General features: G+C 43.0%; 4 non-coding genes across 4 annotated transcripts; all 4 read right to left on the minus strand.

Annotated features, from left to right (window-relative positions):
- Positions 1 to 2,164: 2,164 nt before the first annotated feature.
- Positions 2,165 to 2,237, minus strand: TRNAR-CCU (transfer RNA arginine (anticodon CCU)). The gene has a single exon. It is a non-coding gene; the product is annotated as a tRNA-Arg (tRNA).
- Positions 2,238 to 9,005: 6,768 nt separating this feature from the next.
- On the minus strand, positions 9,006 to 9,078 carry TRNAR-CCU (transfer RNA arginine (anticodon CCU)). The gene has a single exon. It is a non-coding gene; the product is annotated as a tRNA-Arg (tRNA).
- Positions 9,079 to 23,602: 14,524 nt separating this feature from the next.
- Positions 23,603 to 23,675, minus strand: TRNAR-CCU (transfer RNA arginine (anticodon CCU)). The gene has a single exon. It is a non-coding gene; the product is annotated as a tRNA-Arg (tRNA).
- Positions 23,676 to 25,882: 2,207 nt separating this feature from the next.
- On the minus strand, positions 25,883 to 25,955 carry TRNAR-CCU (transfer RNA arginine (anticodon CCU)). The gene has a single exon. It is a non-coding gene; the product is annotated as a tRNA-Arg (tRNA).
- Between the last annotated feature and the right edge of the window lie 1,946 nt (positions 25,956 to 27,901).

Raw genomic sequence — 27,901 nt, forward strand, 5'->3', positions numbered from 1 at the left:
CTCCCTATCATGTGGTCTCTACCGCAGTTTACGTCTATGGAATCACTTATACAATACATTCACAACAAGCAATCCATGGATAACTCCCTTCTCTTTAAAGTCCTTACAACTATTCAAATATCTAATATACCCTCACCTGGAAGAACAACACAATGCGGACGCTAAACTCTCCTAACTTCACTTCACATGTCACAACAAAATGCCCACTGCTCGAGCCAGCAGGAAACATCATGGCAGCTCAAGGAATACAACTGCACTTGCAGTTCTAACAACATCAATCCGACCTAGCATTTCCTTCTTCTGATATACATATTTATAGAGAGATTTTTAATGATCGGTGCTTAGCAGAAAGGAGATACTTATGGCAAAAGATTAACTTTTTGCACACTGTAGATCATTACTGGAAAGATAGACTCTATCTGCATATTTACACATCATTTTTAATATGACTCAGAAATGTCTTGCCTTTTTTTGAACAAATTATTACATGGTTTGTGAGAACGTCTAATTCAGCACTACAGCTTCTGCTTTCATTCTCCATGCCTGAAAACATAATCTTCCATATGAAACAACAAAAGACTAGGAATTTTTTGTTTTTTTTGAGTGATGGCATTGAAATGTGCAGTAAGAAATAAAGTACCTTTGTCATACATAAAAAGGATAACGCAAGTCACCTCCGAGTTCATTCACCCCACAGAGGAATTCTGTCTTCACCCACTTTCCTCTATGTGATCACTAAGCTACTCCACAACTTGCAATACCTTTACAACATACGACAGGGTGTGTTTTATCCCACACATCCATTCAAACATATATCTTTTCTGCTCAGACATTAAACAAGCACATTTCTCCATTCCTATCCTAGCAGTGGAGAAAATGCTCTGCTGTGGTACTTGAACAGGTGGCGGAGTAAAGTTTTTTGGAATTGGTTATTTTATCAGCACGCTTCAGTGCTAATGTTGTTAAGAAGGAAGACCCTTAGGAAACTAGATAAACATCTCCAAAATACATCTTCTTCCACCCCAGAAAGAAATCAAACCCACAATCCCTTTGTGAGTATTTGACTGCCTTAGAATTAGGCCAACGGGGTTGCACAGGAGAGCTGTTAACCAATAGCTACAAACACTTTCTAAAAATACAACACATATTCTACATGTTTGTCGCTCCCACTCAGTTATAAAAGAAGTTCATATCACCTTTAAAGAGTCCCCAGCTGTGGTGATTAAAGTTTGAAATGGCTGCATTTAAGGGAACTAGTTAATCCATCATGCTTCAGTCCCACTGTTCTTACGAGTGAAGGACCTGGTGTGGCAGACTCCTACGATATAATTTGGTCATCTTGTTTGTTCTCAATATATGCAATCTTAAGGGAACAAAAGGTAGTACTAACAAAGTATTACAATCTGCGCCAAATGTATGCTCTAGGATTGGAAAATTAGAGTTTGGCAAGGCTAAAACTAAACGTCTGCCTTGGCCCTTAGTTGGCATGGCAAATTTTCAAAATAGAGAGAGGACAAGCATCCCAGGCAGTGTCCCAATATCTCTCTAATGTCCTTGTTGAAACCAAAGGTTGTTAAACAGGACATACAATCTACATCAACTAAAAGCAGACAAGTAAAGCTGCCTTTCACAGGTGTCCCATCAACTTCTCAGTCTAACAACACCCCGGGTGTTTTGAAAAATCTATTTAACTGCCATCATTGAAACACCACCCTGCCCTCCCTAAACTCAGTTTGGTTTCTAAGACTAGGGGCCCAGCGATAGTAGCATAAAATAGGGTGCACTGTCTTCCCATCTGCTGCACTTTTTTCGAGAAATACTTCTTTATCAACATAGCAGTTTCTCATGGTATTTTTAATTATTCAACAGTTTATACATTCAAGTGGTGAAATAAGTTCATGTTTTAATGCTAAATGGGAGACTGCCTGCGAGTGCTATCCAAAGGAGGACATAAAAAATGTCTAGCCAGAAAGGTGGGTTGAAATCCCATTCTCCAGACTGGGCCCAAGAGTAGGATATGTAGGCAAATGTTTTTGAGTTCCAGCACTTGTGTTTTGAAGGTAGATTGATGTTCCATAGCTGCAAAGTCTATGGAAAGCAAGGGCTGAATTGTGTGGTTTGTGCTTTGAAAATGTAAAAGTCAAGAGCTGAATGTACAGAGTTTCACCCCAGATGGGACTTGAACCCACAATCCCTGGTTTAGGAGGCCAGTGCCTTATCCATTAGGCCACTGGGGCCACGTTGATACTGCTCTCCCCTGTCCTCCAAATACAAGATTCACTCCCTATCATGTGGTCTCTACCGCAGTTTAAGTCTATGGAATCACATATACAATACATTCACAACAAGCAATCCATGGATAACTCCCCTCTCTTTAAAGTCCTTACAACTATTCAAATATCTAATATACCCTCACCTGGAAGAACAACACAATGCGGACGCTAAACTCTCCTAACTTCACTTCACATGTCACAACAAAATGCCCACTGCTCGAGCCAGCAGGAAACATCAAGGCAGCTCAAGGAATACAACTGCACTTGCAGTTCTAACAACATCAACCCGAACTAGCATTTCCTTCTTCTGATATACATATTTATAGAGAGATTTTTAATGATCGGTGCTTAGCAGAAAGGAGATACTTATGGCAAAAGGTTTACTTTTTGCACACTGTAGATCATTACTGGAAAGATAGACTCTATCTGCATATTTACACATCATTTTTAATATGACTCAGAAATGTCATGCCTTTTTTTGAACAAATTATTACATGGTTTGGGAGAACATCTAATTCAGCACTACAGCTTCTGCTTTCATTCTCCATGCCTGAAAACATAATCTTCCATATGAAACAACAAAAGAGTAGGAATTTTTTGTTTTTTTTGAGTGATGGCATTGAAATGTGCAGTAAGAAATAAAGTACCTTTGTCATACATAAAAAGGATAACGCAAGTCACCTCCGAGTTCATTCACCCCACAGAGGAATTCTGTCTTCACCCACTTTCCTCTATGTGATCACTAAGCTACTCCACAACTTGCAATACCTTTACAACATACGACAGGGTGTGTTTTATCCCACACATCCATTCAAACATATATCTTTTCTGCTCAGACATAAAACAAGCACATTTCTCTATTCCTATCCTAGCAGTGGAGAAAATGCTCTGCTGTGGTACTTGAACAGGTGGCGGAGTAAAGTTTGTTGGAATTGGTTATTTTATCAGCACGCTTCAGTGCTAATGTTGTTAAGAAGGAAGACCCTTAAGAAACTAGATAAACATCTCCAAAATACATCTTCTTCCACCCCAGAAAGAACTCAAACCCACAATCCCTTTGTGAGTATTTGACTGCCTTACCCATTAGGCCAACGGGGTTGCACAGGGGTGCTGTTAACCAATAGCTACAAACACTTTCTAAAAATACGACACATATTCTACATGTTTGTCGCTCCCACTCAGGTATAAAAGAAGTTCATATCACCTTTAAAGAGTCCCCAGCTGTGGTGATTAAAGTTTGAAATGGCTGCATTTAAGGGAACTAGTTAATCCATCATGCTTCAGACCCACTGTTCTTACGAGTGAAGGACCTGGTGTGGCAGACTCCTACGATATAATTTGGCCATCTTGTTTGTTCTCAATATATGCACTCTTAAGGGAACAACAGGTAGTACTAACAAAGTATTACAATCTGCGCCAAATGTATGCTCTAGGTTTGGAATATTAGAGTTGGGCAAGGCTAAAACTAAACGTCTGCCTTGGCCCTTAGTTGGCATGGCAAATTTTGAAAATAGAGAGAGGACAAGCATCCCAGGCAGTGTCCCAATATCTCTCTAATGTCCTTGTTGAAACCAAAGGTTGTTAAACAGGACATACAATCTACATCAACTAAAAGCAGACAAGTAAAGCTGCCTTTCACAGGTGTCCCATCAACTTCTCAGTCTAACAACACCCCGGGTGTTTTGAAAAATCTATTTAACTGCCATCATTGAAACACCACCCTGCCCTCCCTAAACTCAGTTTGGTTTCTAAAACTAGGGGCCCAGCGATACTAGCATAAAATAGGGTGCACTGTCTTCCCATCTGCTGCACTTTTTTCGAGAAATACTTCTTTATCAACATAGCAGTTTCACATGGTATTTTTAATTATTCAACAGTTTATACATTCAAGTGGTGAAATAAGTACATGTTTTAATGCTAAATGGGAGACTGCCTGCGAGTGCTATCCAAAGGAGGACATAAAAAATGTCTAGCCAGAAAGGTGGGTTGAAATCCCATTCTCCAGACTGGGCCCAAGAGTAGGATATGTAGGCAAATGTTTTTGAGTTCCAGCACTTGTGTTTTGAAGGTAGATTGATGTTCCATAGCTGCAAAGTCTACGTAAAGCAAGGGCTGAATTGTGTGGTTTGTGCTTTGAAAATGTAAAAGTCAAGAGCTGAATGTACAGAGTTTCACCGCAGATGGGACTTGAACGCACAATCCCTGGCTTAGGAGGCCAGTGGCTTATCCATTAGGCCACTGGGGCCACGTTGATACTGCTCTCCCCTGTCCTCCAAATACAAGATCCACTCCCTATCAAGTGGTCTCTACCGCAGTTTAAGTCTATGGAATCACTTATACAATACATTCACAACAAGCAATCCATGGATAACTCCCCTCTCTTTAAAGTCCTTACAACTATTCAAATATCTAATATACCCTCACCTGGAAGAACAACACAATGCGGACGCTAAACTCTCCTAACTTCACTTCACATGTCACAACAAAATGCCCACTGCTCGAGCCAGCAGGAAACATCATGGCAGCTCAAGGAATACAACTGCACTTGCAGTTCTAACAACATCAACCCGAACTAGCATTTTCTTCATCTGATATACATATTTATGGAGAGATTTTTAATGATCGGTGCTTAGCAGAAAGGAGATACTTATGGCAAAAGGTTTACTTTTTGCACACTGTAGATCATTACTGGAAAGATAGACTCTATCTGCATAATTCCACATCATTTTTAATATGACTCAGAAATGTCATGCCTTTTTTTGAACAAATTATTACATGGTTTGTGAGAACATCTAATTCAGCACTACAGCTTCTGCTTTCATTCTCCATGCCTGAAAACATAATCTTCCATATGAAACAACAAAAGACTAGGAATTTTTTGTTTTTTTTGAGTGATGGCATTGAAATGTGCAGTAAGAAATAAAGTACCTTTGTCATACATAAAAAGGATAATGCAAGTCACCTCCGAGTTCATTCACCCCACAGAGGAATTCTGTCTTCACCCACTTTCCTCTATGTGATCACTAAGCTACTCCACAACTTGCAATACCTTTACAACATACGACAGGGTGAGTTTTATCCCACACATCCATTCAAACATATATCTTTTCTGCTGAGACATTAAACAAGCACATTTCTCCATTCCTATCCTAGCAGTGGAGAAAATGCTCTGCTGTGGTACTTGAACAAGTGGCGGAGTAAAGTTTGTTGGAATTGGTTATTTTATCAGCACGCTTCAGTGCTAATGTTGTTAAGAAGGAAGACCCTTAGGAAACTAGATAAACATATCCAAAAAACATCTTCTTCCACCCCAGAAAGAACTCAAACCCACAATCCCTTTGTGAGTATTTGACTGCCTTAGAATTAGGCCAACGGGGTTGCACAGGAGTGCTGTTAACCAATAGCTACAAACACTTTCTAAAAATACGACACATATTCTACATGTTTGTCGCTCCCACTCAGGTATAAAAGAAGTTCATATCACCTTTAAAGAGTCCCCAGCTGTGGTGATTAAAGTTTGAAATGGCTGCATTTAAGGGAACTAGTTAATCCATCATGCTTCAGTCCCACTGTTCTTACGAGTGAAGGACCTGGTGTGGCAGACTCCTACGATATAATTTGGCCATCTTGTTTGTTCACAATATATGCACTCTTAAGGGAACAACAGGTAGTACTAACAAAGTATTACAATTTGAGCCAAATGTATGCTCTACGTTCGGAAAATTAGAGTTGGGCAAGGCTAAAACTAAACGTCTGCCTGGGCCCTTAGTTGGCATGGCAAATTTTCAAAATAGAGAGAGGACAAGCATCCCAGGCAGTGTCCCAATATCTCTCTAATGTCCTTGTTGAAACCAAAGGTTGTTAAACAGGACATACAATCTACATCAACTAAAAGCAGACAAGTAAAGCTGCCTTTCACAGGTGTCCCATCAACTTCTCAGTCTAACAACACCCCGGGTGTTTTGAAAAATCTATTTAACTGCCATCATTGAAACACCACCCTGCCCTCCCTAAACTCAGTTTGGATTCTAAGACTAGGGGCCCAGCGATAGTAGCATAAAATAGGGTGCACTGTCTTCCCATCTGCTGCACTTTGTTCGAGAAATACTTCTTTATCAACATAGCAGTTTCACATGGTATTTTTAATTATTCAACAGTTTATACATTCAAGTGGTGAAATAAGTACATGTTTTAATGCTAAATGGGAGACTGCCTGCGAGTGCTATCCAAAGGAGGACATAAAAAATGTCTAGCCAGAAAGGTGGGTTGAAATCCCATTCTCCAGACTGGGCCCAAGAGTAGGATATGTAGGCAAATGTTTTTGAGTTCCAGCACTTGTGTTTTGAAGGTAGATTGATGTTCCATAGCTGCAAAGTCTAGGTAAAGCAAGGGCTGAATTGTGTGGTTTGTGCTTTGAAAATGTAAAAGTCAAGAGCTGAATGTACAGAGTTTCAACACAGATGGGACTTGAACCCACATTCCCTGGCTTAGGAGGCCAGTGCCTTATCCATTAGGCCACTGGGGCCACATTGAAACTGCTCTCCCCTGTCCTCCAAATACAAGATCCACTCCCTATCATGTGGTCTCTACCGCAGTTTACGTCTATGGAATCACTTATACAATACATTCACAACAAGCAATCCATGGATAACTCCCTTCTCTTTAAAGTCCTTACAACTATTCAAATATCTAATATACCCTCACCTGGAAGAACAACACAATGCGGACGCTAAACTCTCCTAACTTCACTTCACATGTCACAACAAAATGCCCACTGCTCGAGCCAGCAGGAAACATCATGGCAGCTCAAGGAATACAACTGCACTTGCAGTTCTAACAACATCAATCCGACCTAGCATTTCCTTCTTCTGATATACATATTTATAGAGAGATTTTTAATGATCGGTGCTTAGCAGAAAGGAGATACTTATGGCAAAAGATTAACTTTTTGCACACTGTAGATCATTACTGGAAAGATAGACTATATCTGCATATTTACACATCATTTTTAATATGACTCAGAAATGTCTTGCCTTTTTTTGAACAAATTATTACATGGTTTGTGAGAACGTCTAATTCAGCACTACAGCTTCTGCTTTCATTCTCCATGCCTGAAAACATAATCTTCCAAATGAAACAACAAAAGACTAGGAATTTTTTGTTTTTTTTGAGTGATGGCATTGAAATGTGCAGTAAGAAATAAAGTACCTTTGTCATACATAAAAAGGATAACGCAAGTCACCTCCGAGTTCATTCACCCCACAGAGGAATTCTGTCTTCACCCACTTTCCTCTATGTGATCACTAAGCTACTCCACAACTTGCAATACCTTTACAACATACGACAGGGTGTGTTTTATCCCACACATCCATTCAAACATATATCTTTTCTGCTCAGACATTAAACAAGCACATTTCTCCATTCCTATCCTAGCAGTGGAGAAAATGCTCTGCTGTGGTACTTGAACAGGTGGCGGAGTAAAGTTTTTTGGAATTGGTTATTTTATCAGCACGCTTCAGTGCTAATGTTGTTAAGAAGGAAGACCCTTAGGAAACTAGATAAACATCTCCAAAATACATCTTCTTCCACCCCAGAAAGAAATCAAACCCACAATCCCTTTGTGAGTATTTGACTGCCTTAGAATTAGGCCAACGGGGTTGCACAGGAGAGCTGTTAACCAATAGCTACAAACACTTTCTAAAAATACAACACATATTCTACATGTTTGTCGCTCCCACTCAGTTATAAAAGAAGTTCATATCACCTTTAAAGAGTCCCCAGCTGTGGTGATTAAAGTTTGAAATGGCTGCACTTAAGGGAACTAGTTAATCCATCATGCTTCAGTCCCACTGTTCTTACGAGTGAAGGACCTGGTGTGGCAGACTCCTACGATATAATTTGGTCATCTTGTTTGTTCTCAATATATGCAATCTTAAGGGAACAAAAGGTAGTACTAACAAAGTATTACAATCTGCGCCAAATGTATGCTCTAGGATTGGAAAATTAGAGTTGGGCAAGGCTAAAACTAAACGTCTGCCTTGGCCCTTAGTTGGCATGGCAAATTTTCAAAATAGAGAGAGGACAAGCATCCCAGGCAGTGTCCCAATATCTCTCTAATGTCCTTGTTGAAACCAAAGGTTGTTAAACAGGACATACAATCTACATCAACTAAAAGCAGACAAGTAAAGCTGCCTTTCACAGGTGTCCCATCAACTTCTCAGTCTAACAACACCCCGGGTGTTTTGAAAAATCTATTTAACTGCCATCATTGAAACACCACCCTGCCCTCCCTAAACTCAGTTTGGTTTCTAAGACTAGGGGCCCAGCGATAGTAGCATAAAATAGGGTGCACTGTCTTCCCATCTGCTGCACTTTTTTCGAGAAATACTTCTTTATCAACATAGCAGTTTCTCATGGTATTTTTAATTATTCAACAGTTTATACATTCAAGTGGTGAAATAAGTTCATGTTTTAATGCTAAATGGGAGACTGCCTGCGAGTGCTATCCAAAGGAGGACATAAAAAATGTCTAGCCAGAAAGGTGGGTTGAAATCCCATTCTCCAGACTGGGCCCAAGAGTAGGATATGTAGGCAAATGTTTTTGAGTTCCAGCACTTGTGTTTTGAAGGTAGATTGATGTTCCATAGCTGCAAAGTCTATGGAAAGCAAGGGCTGAATTGTGTGGTTTGTGCTTTGAAAATGTAAAAGTCAAGAGCTGAATGTACAGAGTTTCACCCCAGATGGGACTTGAACCCACAATCCCTGGTTTAGGAGGCCAGTGCCTTATCCATTAGGCCACTGGGGCCACGGTTATACTGCTCTCCCCTGTCCTCCAAATACAAGATTCACTCCCTATCATGTGTTCTCTACCGCAGTTTAAGTCTATGGAATCACTTATACAATACATTCACAACAAGCAATCCATGGATAACTCCCCTCTCTTTAAAGTCCTTACAACTATTCAAATATCTAATATACCCTCACCTGGAAGAACAACACAATGCGGACGCTACACTCTCCTAACTTCACTTCACATGTCACAACAAAATGCCCACTGCTCGAGCCAGCAGGAAACATCAAGGCAGCTCAAGGAATACAACTGCACTTGCAGTTCTAACAACATCAACCCGAACTAGCATTTCCTTCTTCTGATATACATATTTATAGAGAGATTTTTAATGATCGGTGCTTAGCAGAAAGGAGATACTTATGGCAAAAGGTTTACTTTTTGCACACTGTAGATCATTACTGGAAAGATAGACTCTATCTGCATATTTACACATCATTTTTAATATGACTCAGAAATGTCATGCCTTTTTTTGAACAAATTATTACATGGTTTGGGAGAACATCTAATTCAGCACTACAGCTTCTGCTTTCATTCTCCATGCCTGAAAACATAATCTTCCATATGAAACAACAAAAGAGTAGGAATTTTTTGTTTTTTTTGAGTGATGGCATTGAAATGTGCAGTAAGAAATAAAGTACCTTTGTCATACATAAAAAGGATAACGCAAGTCACCTCCAAGTTCATTCACCCCACAGAGGAATTCTGTCTTCACCCACTTTCCTCTATGTGATCACTAAGCTACTCCACAACTTGCAATACCTTTACAACATACGACAGGGTGTGTTTTATCCCACACATCCATTCAAACATATATCTTTTCTGCTCAGACATAAAACAAGCACATTTCTCTATTCCTATCCTAGCAGTGGAGAAAATGCTCTGCTGTGGTACTTGAACAGGTGGCGGAGTAAAGTTTGTTGGAATTGGTTATTTTATCAGCACGCTTCAGTGCTAATGTTGTTAAGAAGGAAGACCCTTAAGAAACTAGATAAACATCTCCAAAATACATCTTCTTCCACCCCAGAAAGAACTCAAACCCACAATCCCTTTGTGAGTATTTGACTGCCTTACCCATTAGGCCAACGGGGTTGCACAGGGGTGCTGTTAACCAATAGCTACAAACACTTTCTAAAAATACGACACATATTCTACATGTTTGTCGCTCCCACTCAGGTATAAAAGAAGTTCATATCACGTTTAAAGAGTCCCCAGCTGTGGTGATTAAAGTTTGAAATGGCTGCTGTTGGAAAATGGGTTATTGGTAGGGCAGGTAGGTACCTACACCTAGCAACAGGCCACAAACCTCCACAAAAGTACAGTTAGGTCTCAGTAAATTAATCCCAGCTCTACCCTTGGTAGCTTGGCATCGAGGGTCAAGGCTTAACTTAGGAGACAAAGTGTAAAGCATTCAAATATCACACAACAGTAATTAAATAAAACACAGGAAACAGTTTAAAAATCCAAAACCAATTTATAAAAATAGCTTATATTTTTATCTTTAAAATGACACAAAAACGATTAAAATCGGTTCAGGGGAACCGGAGATATGAATTTTTAAAGTATTATTATTTTCTAGCGCATAGAAACAAAAAGCGCCAATCGGGTCATCTGGTTGCACCAGGACCGGGACAAAGTCAAACTTTCAGGCCGACCGCGATGGAGCCCTGCTCGGATACAGGTCGCGGGAAGCCTCGGTTAAAAAGTTACCTTCTGACTTAGTCTTTATTTTGAAGTTTTTCTTCACCGGGACGAACCTGCCAGTTGGATCCGACCTCCTGGAGCCCTTGTCCGGATACGCGAAGTCGGTTTCCTCGGTGGTGATTTCTACCTTCGGACTTAGTCGTTTTTTCGAGATGAAAATCCTTCGACCGGGGTAAACCTGGATCTTGATCCGACGTCCGTGGAGCCCTTCTCGGATACGATGGCTGGAAGGTCCCGGTCAACTTTTTACGTTCGGACTTAGTCTCTTTTTCGGATGTTTTTCTTGACCGGGACGAACCACGAAGTCAGGCCGGGTCGCGGTTGAGGCAAGCCGGCTAGAATTTCCGCGTCGAGTCGGTCACTTTATGGAGCTTTTTTCTAAAATTTCTCCAATCTTTTCCAAACTTCTGGGGCTTCACCCAGATGTTCTTTTAAGGTTCTTTTGGGGTCCACAGCTCACCCCAAGGGTCCAGAAGTTCTGTGATGGTCCTTGGGAAGTGCGGACTTCAACTCCCAGAGTGCACCTGGCGCAAACTCCTTTTTGGCCACTGGGCAGTGGTCAGCTGGTCACTTTTTCAGGAGTTGGTGCAGGGGACTCTGGTTAGCAATTTTTCACCTGTAGCAAACAGGGAGTCCCTCCTTGAACCAGTGGAAGCCAGGCAAAGTCCTTCTTGTGGTGAAGCCCAAGTGTGCAGCTGGTGCAGTCTTTCTGAGTGCAGGGTCCAGGTGCAGGCCAGGGGTCCAGCAGGGCAGTCCTTCTTCTCCTTGTAGTTCTTTCTTCTTGAAATTTGGTGGGGATCTGAGGCGTGGGTGCAGGTCTGCCAGTTTTATCCTTGCTCCTGGGTGAAAAGCAGGGGGGCCCTGGTCCTCCAATCAGGGACAGGGTCGTCCCCCTGTGATGACCACTTCCTGGGAAGTGTGGCAAAAATCCATCCCAGAAGGCAACAGTCTCTAAAAATCCAAAATGGATGAATCTGATTTTTAGAGGAGAGATCTGGCTGAGCCCACCCACTGGTGTGGCTAAAAATCATAAACACACCCCTCTCCTGCCCTCTCCTAATCTAATCAAGGGGGCACCTAGCTGTCTGGGGTTGCAGGATGTGGGGGTGTTGCTGGGTGCTCCAGATGTCCTTCTCTGCCTTTGAAGACCAGTTTGGCAGCCCTCCCCCTTCCTGCTTCCCCATCTGCTGAGGGGAGATTCTCTCCCCCAAGCACATTCCTTTGTGTAAAGCCAGGCCACTTCACACCTCATTAAAGTGACCTGGCAGAAGCTGCTGCAGGCTGGCCAATCAGAGCACAGCAGCAAAAACAATGCAGAGCTGAAATTGGCAACTTTTTAGGTAAAGTCTAAACTTTTTACCTGCACTAGTTATATTAAATCCAACAACTGGAAGTTGTGGGATTTATTATAACAATCAATTTGATACCAAATTATTGGTATGTAACATTTAAGGAGACTTTAAACTTTAAAATAAAGTCTGCCCATTCTAGCCTATGAAGGCCATTTACTTCAATGAGGGAAAAACGAATTTGGCTGTTTTTACCTCACCAGGGCTTATAAATCTATTTTTATAAAGTCCCTGCTTATAGTTACATGGCACCCAGCCCTAGGGGCACATAGGGCACACCTTAGGGGTGACTTATATGTAAAAATAAGGTAGTTTAAAACTTTGGAAGTACCTTTAATTCCAAAGTCGAATTTGCATATAACTTTAATTTAAAAGCAGCCAGCAAGGCAGGCTTGCTTTTAAAATGACACTGGGCACCTCAGCAATGCACCTAGGTGTGCACCACCTATGCTGTGGTCCCTAAACCTACATGCCATACCATATACTAGGGACTTATAGGTAGGTTAACTTAGCCAATTATAATTAGCCTAATTTGCATATCCATTTTACACAGAGCACTGGCCCTGGGACTGGTAAGCAGTACCCAGGGCACAGCCAAGAGTCAGTAACCACCAGTACCTATCCAGAAAGAGTGGGGGTGATCAGGCAAAAAAAAAGGACTTTCCTACACTGCCCCCCCCCAGATGAAAGGTGATGGGTACTAACCTACACCCTGGTAGTCCTCATCAGCTAAGTGGAAAAACCTGGAAAGGCCATCTGCATTGGCATGAGCAGTCCCAGGTCTGTGCTCCACTGTGAAGTCCATCCCCTGTAGGGAAATGGACCACCTTAACAGTTTTGGGTTCTCCCCCCTCATCTGCATCAACCATCTGAGAGGTCTGTGGTCAGTTTGTACACGGAAGTGAGTGCCAAACAAGTAAGGCCTCAACTTCTTCAGGGACCAAACCACAGCAAAGGCCTCCCTCTCAATGGCACTCCATTTTTTCTCTCTGGGGAGTAGTCGCCTGCTGATGAAGGCAACTGGGTGATCATGGCCCTCTTCATTAACTTGTGCTAACACTGCCCCAATCCCTTCCTCTGAAGCATCTGTTTGCACTACAAATTCCTTGCTATAGTCAGGGGCCAGTAACACTGGTGCTGAACACATAGCCTGTTTTAGGGTGTCAAAAGCTTTCTGACACTCTGGGGTCCAAATGACCTTCTTGGGTTGTTTCTTGGAGGTAAGCTCAGTCAGAGGGGCCACTATGGTCCCAAAATTCTGAACAAACCTCCTGTAATACCCAGTCAGGCCAAGAAAGGCCCTGACCTGAGTCTGGGTTTTTGGAGCCTCCCAATCCAGGATAGTCTGGATTTTGGGCTGGAGAGGTTGTACATGGCCTCCACCAACAAGGTGGCCCAGGTACACAACAGAACTTTGCCCTATCTGGCACTTGCTTGCCTTGATAGTCAGGCCTGCTTGAAGCAGGGCCTGAAGCACTTCCTTCAGGTGGACCAGGTGGTCCCTCCAGGTGGAACTAAATACAGCTATATCATCCAGATAAGATGCACTAAAAGATTCCAACCCAGATAGGACTCTATTCACCAACCGTTGGAAGGTGGCAGGAGCATTTTTCATCCCAAAGGGCATCACCTTGAACTGAAAGTGGCCCTCTGGTGTGGAAAATGCTGACCTCTCCTTAGCTCTTGGACTTAAGGCAATCTGCCAATATCCTGAGGTCAGATCAAATGTGCTCAGGAATTTGGCAGCCCCCAACCTGTCAATGAGCTCATCAGGTCTAGGTATGGGGTGAGCATCAGTCCTAGTGACTGCATTTAGACCTCTGTAGTCCACACATAATCTTAATTCTTTCTTCCCACCTTGGGGATTAGCTTTGGGTACCAGTACCACTGGACTGGACCAAGGACTATCAGAGGGCTCAATTACCTTCAGGTCCAACATCTTAGCCACTTCAGCTTTGATGTTGGCCTTGACCTGGTCAGACAGCCTGTACAGCTTGTTCTTGACAGGCAAGCTGTCACCAGTGTCAACATCATGGACACACCAATTGGTGAGTCCAGGGGTCAGGGAGAACAGACTAGCAAACTGTCCCAAGACTTGCTTACAGTCTTGTTGTTGCTGATCTGTCAGTTTGGGAGAGAGTACCACTCCCTCCACTGACCCATCTTTTTCCTTTGAGGACAGGAGGTCTGGCAGAGGTTCACCCTCCTCCTCCTTCCCTTCATCAGTGACCATCAGCATGGTCATGTCTGCCCTGTCCTGGTGGGGTTTCATCCTATTAACATGCAGGACCCTGTGAGGATTCCTGGGGGTGCCAAGGTCCACCAAATAGGTGACCTCACCTTTTTTTTCTAGGATTGGATAGGGCCCAGTCCATTTGGCCTGTAGTGCCCTAGGAGCCATGGGCTCCAAAACCCACACCAGCTGTCCTGGGTGATACTCAGGCATGGTAGCCTTTTGATCATGCCAGAGCTTCATGAGCTCCTGACTGGCCTCCAGGTTCCTGCTTGCCTTCTTCATATACTCAGCCATGCGAGACCGCAGGCCTAGTACATAATCCAGCACATTCTCCTTGGCTTCCTTGAGAGGCTTTTCCCAAGACTCTCTCACCAAGCACAATGGGCCTCTTACAGGGTGCCCAAACAGTAACTCAAAGGGGCTGAATCCAACCCCCTTCTGTGGCACCTCCCTGTAGGCAAACAGCAGGCATGGGAGGAGGACATCCCATCTCCTCCTGAGTTTGTCAGACAAACCCATGATCATGCCCTTCAGGGTCTTATTGAATCTTTCCACCAGACCATTGGTCTGTGGATGGTAGGGTGTGCTGAACTTATAAGTAACACCACACTCCTCCCACATGGCTTTCAGATAGGCTGACATAAAGTTTGTGCCCCTATCTGAGACCACCTCCTTTGGGAATCCCACTCTGGTGAACACACCAAGTAGGGCCCTAGCCACTGTGGGTGCAGTGATTGTCCGGAGGGGTATTGCCTCAGGGTACCTGGTGGCATGGTCCACTACCACCACAATGTACCTGTTACCTGAAGCAGTTGGTGGGTCTAGGGGACCAACAATGTCAATCCCCACCCTCTCAAAGGGAGTCCCAACCACTGGCAGTGGAATTAAGGGAGCCTTTGGCTTGCCCCCTGTCTTGCCACTGGCTTGACAGGTGACACAGGAGCTGCAAAACTCCCTGACTTTTTCTGACATTTCAGGCCAAAAAAAATGGTTGACCAGCCTGTTCCAGGTCTTGGTCTGTCCCAAATGACCAGCTAAGGGGATATCATGGCTTAAGGTAAGGAGGAATTCTCTATACTTTTGGGGCACCACTACTCTCCTAGTAGCCCCTTCTTTGAGGGTCCTAGCCTCAGTGTAGAGAACTCCATCCTCCCAGTAAACCTTGTGGGTACCACTGGTATCCCCTTGTTCTTGCCTGGCAGCAGTCTGTCTCAGGCCCTCAAGAGTGGGACACTCTCTTTGTCCCTGGCACAAATCTTCTCTGGTGGGCCCACCTGCCCCTTGCAGTTCTGCCAAGTCAGGCAGAGTTTGCAGGGAAGGTGTCCCTCCCTCAGAGTTCAGATCCTCCCCCTCAGGGTTGGATTCTTCCTGACCCTCTGTACTTGTTGGGGCTGGTAAGCCAGACCCAGTGCCCTTTCTCTTCTTCTTGGAGGCTTGGCCCATTGTTCCAGGGTCCAAGTGTCCAGCATTTCCCTGTTGTGCTGCCTGTGACCTGGTCACAGCACACACCCATTCAGGGAGATCCAGCATCTTTGCATGGACCCTTCTCTCCACTTCTGACCATTCAGATGCTTCAAGATCATTTCCCAGCAGACACTCTACTGGGAGGGCAGGAGCTACAGCTACTTTTTTAGGGCCAGTCACACCTCCCCATTCCAGACTTACCATAGCCATGGGATGGAGTTTGGTTCTGCTATCTGCATAAGTCACCTGGTGGAAGACACCAGGTAAGACCTGCTCTGGAGAAACCAGCTTTTCTGTGACCATTGTCACACTGGCTCCTGTATCTCTCAGAGCTTCCACTTCAGTCCCATTGACTTTAGGCCTCTGCCTATACCTCTGCATGATGGGAGGTAAGGTGGCCATAGTTGCAATGTCCACCCCACCCACGGATACTAAGGTGACTTCAGTGTACCCTGATTCCGCCCCTGGGCCAACTTCCACCCCCAACCCTACACTAGCAATCCCCTGGGATTGCCCACCAGTGGGGGGCTTCTTGGTGCAGATAGCATCTCCTCTTTTATGTCCTGGCTGATAACAGTCAAAACACTTGCCGGCCTTAGCAAGCTCCTGAAACCTTCCTGCTTTAGCAGGATCAAAATTCTTTCCCTGATACCCTTTCCCTTTAGAAGTGAATTGGCTCGGGGCTCCCCCTCCCTGAGAAGTTTTTGGGGACTCTTGTGAGGACTCTTTGGGTTTTTTGTCATCTTTCCCTTGGTTCTTCCCCTGAGAAGAACCATGTCCTCCCTTTTTCTGATCACCCCCTGGGGGTCTCTGGTTAACTCTAGTTCTTAACCAGTCATCTGCTGCCTCCCCCAGCTCTCTGGGGTTGGTCAACCTAGAGTCTACTAGATACTGGCGGAGCCTCTCTTGGACACAATTAGTTAGAAGGTGCTCCCTCATAATCAAATTGTACAGCCCCTCAAAGGTACTTACCCTGTTGCCCTGTATCCAGCCCTCCAGTGCTTTCACTGAAATGTCCACAAAGTCCACCCAGGACTGGGTGCTTGTCTTTTGGGTGTCCCTAAACTTAAGCCTATACTGCTCTGGGGTTAGACCAAACTTTTTAGTCAAGCATCTCTTCATACTGGGGTATGAGTCTGCATCCTCCCCACTCATGGTTAGGAGCCTATCCCTCCCAGAGTTGGGAACTAACTCCCAAAGGAGTGAACCCCAGTACTGAGGCTTGACTTTCCTCATCTGGAGGGCCCTCTCAAAGGCCCCCAGCCACTTATCGATGTCATCCCCCTCTACATAGGCAGGAACCACCCCTTTGGGTAATCTGGGGGCAAAACCCCCACCCAGGGACACCTCAGTTTCTTTCTCGCTGCTTCCATCTTTTTTTTCTTTGCTTGCCCACTTCTTTTTTTCTAGGGCAAGCTTATCTGCCTCCAAAGCTATGTAGGCTAGCTGGGCTTCCAGCTCTCTCTCCCTGATGGATGGGTTCTCTCCTCCTGAAAGGACCCTCTTCCTACCACTAGCTTTGGGTCTGCCCCTAGTGACTGTGTCCAGTGAGGACCGTTCCTCCTCTTCCTCACTTGGGGTCTGATGCCCTCCCTCCCCTGAGTGGTTAGAGTTAACATCTTCCTCTTTTTCTTCCTCCTCTGGAGCTTCCTCTGTCTCTACCTCTTGGGCCTCAGCCCATGCTGTCAGGGATTTAATCAGGATTTCCGTCCTGAGATTAGTGGTTGCAGGCAACCCCCTCTCAATACACAACCCCCTAAGCTGGACTACTGTCAGTGTGGGTAGGCTAGCCAGATCAAGCTCCATGGTTCCCTAGTTTTGTGTCAACAAAAACTTTTTGCAAAAATTGGAAACAAGAATTTAGAAAAATTACAAAAATTCAATAATTGAAATTAATCCAAATTAACTTTTAAAAAAAATTTAAAATTAAAAATTAAAAACAATTTTTGCACTAGGACAATTTAAAGGATTTTTAATTTGTTTTATCTAAAACTGTAACGTGATATTGAACACAAGTACAGGATCCCGTCGCTGCTTCCAATTATGTTGGAAAATGGGTTATTGGTAGGGCAGGTAGGTACCTACACCTAGCAACAGGCCACAAACCTCCACAAAAGTACAGTTAGGTCTCAGTAAATTAATCCCAGCTCTACCCTTGGTAGCTTGGCATCGAGCGTCAACGCTTAACTTAGGAGACAAAGTGTAAAGCATTCAAATATCACACAACAGTAATTAAATAAAACACAGGAAACAGTTTAAAAATCCAAAACCAATTTATAAAAATAGCTTATATTTTTATCTTTAAAATGACACAAAAACGATTAAAATCGGTTCAGGGGAACCGGAGATATGAATTTTTAAAGTATTATTATTTTCTAGCGCATAGAAACAAAAAGCGCCAATCGGGTCATCTGGTTGCACCAGGACCGGGACAAAGTCAAACTTTCAGGCCGACCGCGATGGAGCCCTGCTCGGATACAGGTCGCGGGAAGCCTCGGTTAAAAAGTTACCTTCTGACTTAGTCTTTATTTTGAAGTTTTTCTTCACCGGGACGAACCTGCCAGTTGGATCCGACCTCCTGGAGCCCTTGTCCGGATACGCGAAGTCGGTTTCCTCGGTGGTGATTTCTACCTTCGGACTTAGTCGTTTTTTCGAGATGAAAATCCTTCGACCGGGGTAAACCTGGATCTTGATCCGACGTCCGTGGAGCCCTTCTCGGATACGATGGCTGGAAGGTCCCGGTCAACTTTTTACGTTCGGACTTAGTCTCTTTTTCGGATGTTTTTCTTGACCGGGACGAACCACGAAGTCAGGCCGGGTCGCGGTTGAGGCAAGCCGGCTAGAATTTCCGCGTCGAGTCGGTCACTTTATGGAGCTTTTTTCTAAAATTTCTCCAATCTTTTCCAAACTTCTGGGGCTTCACCCAGATGTTCTTTTAAGGTTCTTTTGGGGTCCACAGCTCACCCCAAGGGTCCAGAAGTTCTGTGATGGTCCTTGGGAAGTGCGGACTTCAACTCCCAGAGTGCACCTGGCGCAAACTCCTTTTTGGCCACTGGGCAGTGGTCAGCTGGTCACTTTTTCAGGAGTTGGTGCAGGGGACTCTGGTTAGCAATTTTTCACCTGTAGCAAACAGGGAGTCCCTCCTTGAACCAGTGGAAGCCAGGCAAAGTCCTTCTTGTGGTGAAGCCCAAGTGTGCAGCTGGTGCAGTCTTTCTGAGTGCAGGGTCCAGGTGCAGGCCAGGGGTCCAGCAGGGCAGTCCTTCTTCTCCTTGTAGTTCTTTCTTCTTGAAATTTGGTGGGGATCTGAGGCGTGGGTGCAGGTCTGCCAGTTTTATCCTTGCTCCTGGGTGAAAAGCAGGGGGGCCCTGGTCCTCCAATCAGGGACAGGGTCGTCCCCCTGTGATGACCACTTCCTGGGAAGTGTGGCAAAAATCCATCCCAGAAGGCAACAGTCTCTAAAAATCCAAAATGGATGAATCTGATTTTTAGAGGAGAGATCTGGCTGAGCCCACCCACTGGTGTGGCTAAAAATCATAAACACACCCCTCTCCTGCCCTCTCCTAATCTAATCAAGGGGGCACCTAGCTGTCTGGGGTTGCAGGATGTGGGGGTGTTGCTGGGTGCTCCAGATGTCCTTCTCTGCCTTTGAAGACCAGTTTGGCAGCCCTCCCCCTTCCTGCTTCCCCATCTGCTGAGGGGAGATTCTCTCCCCCAAGCACATTCCTTTGTGTAAAGCCAGGCCACTTCACACCTCATTAAAGTGACCTGGCAGAAGCTGCTGCAGGCTGGCCAATCAGAGCACAGCAGCAAAAACAATGCAGAGCTGAAATTGGCAACTTTTTAGGTAAAGTCTAAACTTTTTACCTGCACTAGTTATATTAAATCCAACAACTGGAAGTTGTGGGATTTATTATAACAATCAATTTGATACCAAATTATTGGTATGTAACATTTAAGGAGACTTTAAACTTTAAAATAAAGTCTGCCCATTCTAGCCTATGAAGGCCATTTACTTCAATGAGGGAAAAACGAATTTGGCTGTTTTTACCTCACCAGGGCTTATAAATCTATTTTTATAAAGTCCCTGCTTATAGTTACATGGCACCCAGCCCTAGGGGCACATAGGGCACACCTTAGGGGTGACTTATATGTAAAAATAAGGTAGTTTAAAACTTTGGAAGTACCTTTAATTCCAAAGTCGAATTTGCATATAACTTTAATTTAAAAGCAGCCAGCAAGGCAGGCTTGCTTTTAAAATGACACTGGGCACCTCAGCAATGCACCTAGGTGTGCACCACCTATGCTGTGGTCCCTAAACCTACATGCCATACCATATACTAGGGACTTATAGGTAGGTTAACTTAGCCAATTATAATTAGCCTAATTTGCATATCCATTTTACACAGAGCACTGGCCCTGGGACTGGTAAGCAGTACCCAGGGCACAGCCAAGAGTCAGTAACCACCAGTACCTATCCAGAAAGAGTGGGGGTGATCAGGCAAAAAAAAAGGACTTTCCTACAGCTGCATTTAAGGGAACTAGTTAATCCATCATGCTTCAGACCCACTGTTCTTACGAGTGAAGGACCTGGTGTGGCAGACTCCTACGATATAATTTGGCCATCTTGTTTGTTCTCAATATATGCACTCTTAAGGGAACAACAGGTAGTACTAACAAAGTATTACAATCTGCGCCAAATGTATGCTCTAGGTTTGGAAAATTAGAGTTGGGCAAGGCTAAAACTAAACGTCTGCCTTGGCCCTTAGTTGGCATGGCAAATTTTCAAAATAGAGAGAGGACAAGCATCCCAGACAGTGTCCCAATATCTCTCTAATGTCCTTGTTGAAACCAAAGGTTGTTAAACAGGACATACAATCTACATCAACTAAAAGCAGACAAGTAAAGCTGCCTTTCACAGGTGTCCCATCAACTTCTCAGTCTAACAACACCCCGGGTGTTTTGAAAAATCTATTTAACTGCCATCATTGAAACACCACCCTGCCCTCCCTAAACTCAGTTTGGTTTCTAAAACTAGGGGCCCAGCGATACTAGCATAAAATAGGGTGCACTGTCTTCCCATCTGCTGCACTTTTTTCGAGAAATACTTCTTTATCAACATAGCAGTTTCACATGGTATTTTTAATTATTCAACAGTTTATACATTCAAGTGGTGAAATAAGTACATGTTTTAATGCTAAATGGGAGACTGCCTGCGAGTGCTATCCAAAGGAGGACATAAAAAATGTCTAGCCAGAAAGGTGGGTTGAAATCCCATTCTCCAGACTGGGCCCAAGAGTAGGATATGTACGCAAATGTTTTTGAGTTCCAGCACTTGTGTTTTGAAGGTAGATTGATGTTCCATAGCTGCAAAGTCTATGTAAAGCAAGGGCTGAATTGTGTGGTTTGTGCTTTGAAAATGTAAAAGTCAAGAGCTGAATGTACAGAGTTTCACCGCAGATGGGACTTGAACGCACAATCCCTGGCTTAGGAGGCCAGTGGCTTATCCATTAGGCCACTGGGGCCACGTTGATACTGCTCTCCCCTGTCCTCCAAATACAAGATCCACTCCCTATCAAGTGGTCTCTACCGCAGTTTAAGTCTATGGAATCACTTATACAATACATTCACAACAAGCAATCCATGGATAACTCCCCTCTCTTTAAAGTCCTTACAACTATTCAAATATCTAATATACCCTCACCTGGAAGAACAACACAATGCGGACGCTAAACTCTCCTAACTTCACTTCACATGTCACAACAAAATGCCCACTGCTCGAGCCAGCAGGAAACATCATGGCAGCTCAAGGAATACAACTGCACTTGCAGTTCTAACAACATCAACCCGAACTAGCATTTTCTTCATCTGATATACATATTTATGGAGAGATTTTTAATGATCGGTGCTTAGCAGAAAGGAGATACTTATGGCAAAAGGTTTACTTTTTGCACACTGTAGATCATTACTGGAAAGATAGACTCTATCTGCATAATTCCACATCATTTTTAATATGACTCAGAAATGTCATGCCTTTTTTTGAACAAATTATTACATGGTTTGTGAGAACATCTAATTCAGCACTACAGCTTCTGCTTTCATTCTCCATGCCTGAAAACATAATCTTCCATATGAAACAACAAAAGACTAGGAATTTTTTGTTTTTTTTGAGTCATGGCATTGAAATGTGCAGTAAGAAATAAAGTACCTTTGTCATACATAAAAAGGATAATGCAAGTCACCTCCGAGTTCATTCACCCCACAGAGGAATTCTGTCTTCACCCACTTTCCTCTATGTGATCACTAAGCTACTCCACAACTTGCAATACCTTTACAACATACGACAGGGTGTGTTTTATCCCACACATCCATTCAAACATATATCTTTTCTGCTCAGACATAAAACAAGCACATTTCTCCATTCCTATCCTAGCAGTGGAGAAAATGCTCTGCTGTGGTACTTGAACAGGTGGCCGAGTAAAGTTTGTTGGAATTGGTTATTTTATCAGCACGCTTCAGTGCTAATGTTGTTAAGAAGGAAGACCCTTAGGAAACTAGATAAACATCTCCAAAATACATCTTCTTCCACCCCAGAAAGAACTCAAACCCACAATCCCTTTGTGAGTATTTGACTGCCTTAGAATTAGGCCAACGGGGTTGCACAGGAGTGCTGTTAACCAATAGCTACAAACACTTTCTAAAAATACGACACATATTCTACATGTTTGTCGCTCCCACTCAGGTATAAAAGAAGTTCATATCACCTTTAAAGTGTCCCCAGCTGTGGTGATTAAAGTTTGAAATGGCTGCATTTAAGGGAACTAGTTAATCCATCATGCTTCAGTCCCACTGTTCTTACGAGTGAAGGACCTGGTGTGGCAGACTCCTACGATATAATTTGGCCATCTTGTTTGTTCTCAATATATGCACTCTTTAGGGAACAACAGGTAGTACTAACAAAGTATTACAATCTGCGCCAAATGTATGCTCTAGGTTTGGAAAATTAGAGTTGGGCAAGGCTAAAACTAAACGTCTGCCTTGGCCCTTAGTTGGCATGGCAAATTTTCAAAATAGAGAGAGGACAAGCATCCAAGGCAGTGTCCCAATATCTCTCTAATGTCCTTGTTGAAACCAAAGGTTGTTAAACAGGACATACAATCTACATCAACTAAAAGCAGACAAGTAAAGCTGCCTTTCACAGGCGTCCCATCAACTTCTCAGTCTAACAACACCCCGGGTGTTTTGAAAAATCTATTTAACTGCCATCATTGAAACACCACCCTGCCCTCCCTAAACTCAGTTTGGTTTCTAAGACTAGGGGCCCAGCGATAGTAGCATAAAATAGGGTGCACTGTCTTCCCATCTGCTGCACTTTTTTCGAGAAATACTTCTTTATCAACATAGCAGTTTCACATGGTATTTTTTATCATTCAACAGTTTATACATTCAAGTGGTGAAATAAGTACATGTTTTAATGCTAAATGGGAGACTGCCTGCGAGTGCTATCCAAAGGAGGACATAAAAAATGTATAGCCAGAAAGGTGGGTTGAAATCCCATTCTCCAGACTGGGCCCAAGAGTAGGATATGTAGGCAAATGTTTTTGAGTTCCAGCACTTGTGTTTTGAAGGTAGATTGATGTTCCATAGCAGCAAAGTCTATGTAAAGCAAGGGCTGACTTGTGTGGTTTGTGCTTTGAAAATGTAAAAGTCAAGAGCTGAATGTACAGAGTTTCACCCCAGATGGGACTTGAACCCACAACCACTGGCTTAGGAGGCCAGTGCCTTATCCATTAGGCCACTGGGGCCACGTTGATACTGCTCTCCCCTGTCCTCCAAATACAAGATCCACTCCCTATCATGTGGTCTCTACCGCAGTTTAAGTCTATGGAATCACTTATACAATACATTCACAACAAGCAATCCATGGATAACTCCCCTCTCTTTAAAGTCCTTACAACTATTCAAATATCTAATATACCCTCACCTGGAAGAACAACACAATGCGGACGCTAAACTCTCCTAACTTCACTTCACATGTCACAACAAAATGCCCACTGCTCGAGCCAGCAGGAAACATCAAAGCAGCTCAAGGAATACAACTGCACTTGCAGTTCTAACAACATCAACCCGAACTAGCATTTCCTTCTTCTGATATACATATTTATAGAGAGATTTTTAATGATCGGTGCTTAGCAGAAAGGAGATACTTATGGCAAAAGGTTTACTTTTTGCACACTGTAGATCATTCCTGGAAAGATAGACTCTATCTGCATATTTGCACATCATTTTTAATATGACTCAGAAATGTCATGCCTTTTTTTGAACAAATTATTACATGGTTTGTGAGAACGTCTAATTCAGCACTACAGCTTCTGCTTTCATTCTCCATGCCTGAAAACATAATCTTCCATATGAAACAACAAAAGACTAGGAATTTTTTGTTTTTTTTGAGTGATGGCATTGAAATGTGCAGTAAGAAATAAAGTACCTTTGTCATACATAAAAAGGATAACGGAAGTCACCTCCGAGTTCATTCACCCCACAGAGGAATTCTGTCTTCACCCACTTTCCTCTACGTGATCACTAAGCTACTCCACAACTTGCAATACCTTTACAACATACGACAGGGTGTGTTTTATCCCACACATCCATTCAAACATATATCTTTTCTGCTCAGACATAAAACAAGCACATTTCTCCATTACTATCCTAGCAGTGGAGAAAATGCTCTGCTGTGGTACTTGAACAGGTGGCGGAGTAAAGTTTGTTGGAATTGGTTATTTTATCAGGACGCTTCAGTGCTAATGTTGTTAAGAAGGAAGACGCTTAGGAAACTAGATAAACATCTCCAAAATACATCTTCTTCCACCCCAGAAAGAACTCAAACCCACAATCCCTTTGTGAGTATTTGACTGCCTTAGAATTAGGCCAACGGGGTTGCACAGTAGTGCTGTTAACCAATAGCTACAAACACTTTCTAAAAATACGACACATATTCTACATGTTTGTCGCTCCCACTCAGGTATAAAAGAAGTTCATATCACCTTTAAAGAGTCCCCAGCTGTGGTGATTAAAGTTTGAAATGGCTGCATTTAAGGGAACTAGTTAATCCATCATGCTTCAGTCCCACTGTTCTTACGAGTGAAGGACCTGGTGTGGCAGACTCCTACGATATAATTTGGCCATCTTGTTTGTTCTCAATATATGCACTCTTAAGGGAACAACAGGTAGTACTAACAAAGTATTACAATCTGCGCCAAATGTATGCTCTAGGTTTGGAAAATTAGAGTTGGGCAAGGCTAAAACTAAACGTCTGCCTTGGCCCTTAGCTGGCATGGCAAATTTTCAAAATAGAGAGAGGACAAGCATCCCAGGCAGTGACCCAATATCTCTCTAATGTCCTTGTTGAAACCAAAGGTTGTTAAACAGGACATACAATCTACATCAACTAAAAGCAGACAAGTAAAGCTGCCTTTCACAGGTGTCCCATCAACTTCTCAGTCTAACAACACCCCGGGTGTTTTGAAAAATCTATTTAACTGCCATCATTGAAACACCACCCTGCCCTCCCTAAACTCAGTTTGGTTTCTAAGACTAGGGGCCCAGCGATAGTAGCATAAAATAGGGTGCACTGTCTTCCCATCTGCTGCACTTTTTTCGAGAAATACTTCTTTATCAACATAGCAGTTTCACATGGTTTTTTTAATTATTCAACAGTTTATACATTCAAGTGGTGAAATAAGTACATGTTTTAATGCTAAATGGGAGACTGCCTGCGAGTGCTATCCAAAGGAGGACATAAAAAATGTCTAGCCAGAAAGGTGGGTTGAAATCCCATTCTCCAGACTGGGCCCAAGAGTAGGATATGTAGGCAAATGTTTTTGAGTTCCAGCACTTGTGTTTTGAAGGTAGATTGATGTTCCATAGCTGCAAAGTCTATGTAAAGCAATGGCTGACTTGTGTGGTTTGTGCTTTGAAAATGTAAAAGTCAAGAGCTGAATGTACAGAGTTTCACCCCAGATGGGACTTGAACCCACAATCCCTGGCTTAGGAGGCCAGTGCCTTATCCATTAGGCCACTGGGGCCACGTTGATATGGCTCTCCCCTGTCCTCCAAATACAAGATCCACTCTCTATCATGTGGTCTCTACCACAGTTTAAGTCTATGGAATCACTTATACAATACATTCACAACAAGCAATCCATGGATAACTCCCCTCTCTTTAAAGTCCTTACAACTATTCAAATATCTAATATACCCTCACCTGGAAGAACAACACAATGCGGACGCTAAACTCTCCTAACTTCACTTCACATGTCACAACAAAATGCCCACTGCTCGGGCCAGCAGGAAAGATCAAAGCAGCTCAAGGAATACAACTGCACTTGCAGTTCTAACAACATCAACCCGAACTAGCATTTCCTTCTTCTGATATACATATTTATAGAGAGATTTTTAATGATCGGTGCTTAGCAGAAAGGAGATACTTATGGCAAAAGGTTTACTTTTTGTACACTGTAGATCATTACTGGAAAGATAGACTCTATCTGCATATTTACACATCATTTTTAATATGACTCAGAAATGTCATGCCTTTTTTTGAACAAATTATTACATGGTTTGTGAGAACGTCTAATTCAGCACTACAGATTCTACTTTCATTCTCCATGCCTGAAAACATAATCTTCCATATGAAACAACAAAAGACTAGGAATTTTTTGTTTTTTTTTGAGTGATGGCATTGAAATGTGCAGTAAGAAATAAAGTACCTTTGTCATACATAAAAAGGATAACGCAAGTCACCTCCGAGTTCATTCACCCCACAGAGGAATTCTGTCTTCACCCACTTTCCTCTATGTGATCACTAAGCTACTCCACAACTTGCAATACCTTTACAACATACGACAGGGTGTGTTTTATCCCACACATCCATTCAAACATATATCTTTTCTGCTCAGACATAAAACAAGCACATTTCTCCATTCCTATCCTAGCAGTGGAGAAAATGCTCTGCTGTGGTACTTGAACAGGTGGCGGAGTAAAGTTTGTTGGAATTGGTTATTTTATCAGCACGCTTCAGTGCTAATGTTGTTAAGAAGGAAGACGCTTAGGAAACTAGATAAACATCTCCAAAATACATCTTCTTCCACCCCAGAAAGAACTCAAACACACAATCCCTTTGTGAGTATTTGACTGCCTTACCCATTAGGACAACGGGGTTGCACAGGAGTGCTGTTAACCAATAGCTACAAACACTTTCTAAAAATACGACACATATTCTACATGTTTGTCGCTCCCACTCAGGTATAAAAGAAGTTCATATCACCTTTAAAGAATCCCCAGCTGTGGTGATTAAAGTTTGAAATGGCTGCATTTAAGGGAACTAGTTAATCCATCATGCTTCAGTCCCACTGTTCTTACGAGTGAAGGACCTGGTGTGGCAGACTCCTACGATATAATTTGGCCATCTTGTTTGTTCTCAATATATGCACTCTTAAGGGAACAACAGGTAGTACTAACAAAGTATTACAATCTGCGCCAAATGTATGCTCTAGGTTTGGAAAATTAGAGTTGGGCAAGGCTAAAACTAAACGTCTGCCTTGGCCCTTAGCTGGCATGGCAAATTTTCAAAATAGAGAGAGGACAAGCATCCCAGGCAGTGACCCAATATCTCTCTAATGTCCTTGTTGAAACCAAAGGTTGTTAAACAGGACATACAATCTACATCAACTAAAAGCAGACAAGTAAAGCTGACTTTCACAGGTGTCCCATCAACTTCTCAGTCTAACAACACCCCGGGTGTTTTGAAAAATCTATTTAACTGCCATCATTGAAACACCACCCTGCCCTCCCTAAACTCAGTTTGGTTTCTAAGACTAGTGGCCCAGCGATAGTAGCATAAAATAGGGTGCACTGTCTTCCCATCTGCTGCACTTTTTTCGAGAAATACTTCTTTATCAACATAGCAGTTTCACATGGTATTTTTAATTATTCAACAGTTTATACATTCAAGTGGTGAAATAAGTACATG

The sequence above is a fragment of the Pleurodeles waltl genome, chromosome 7, assembly GCF_031143425.1.
Source record: "Pleurodeles waltl isolate 20211129_DDA chromosome 7, aPleWal1.hap1.20221129, whole genome shotgun sequence".
Taxonomy (NCBI): domain Eukaryota; kingdom Metazoa; phylum Chordata; class Amphibia; order Caudata; family Salamandridae; genus Pleurodeles; species Pleurodeles waltl.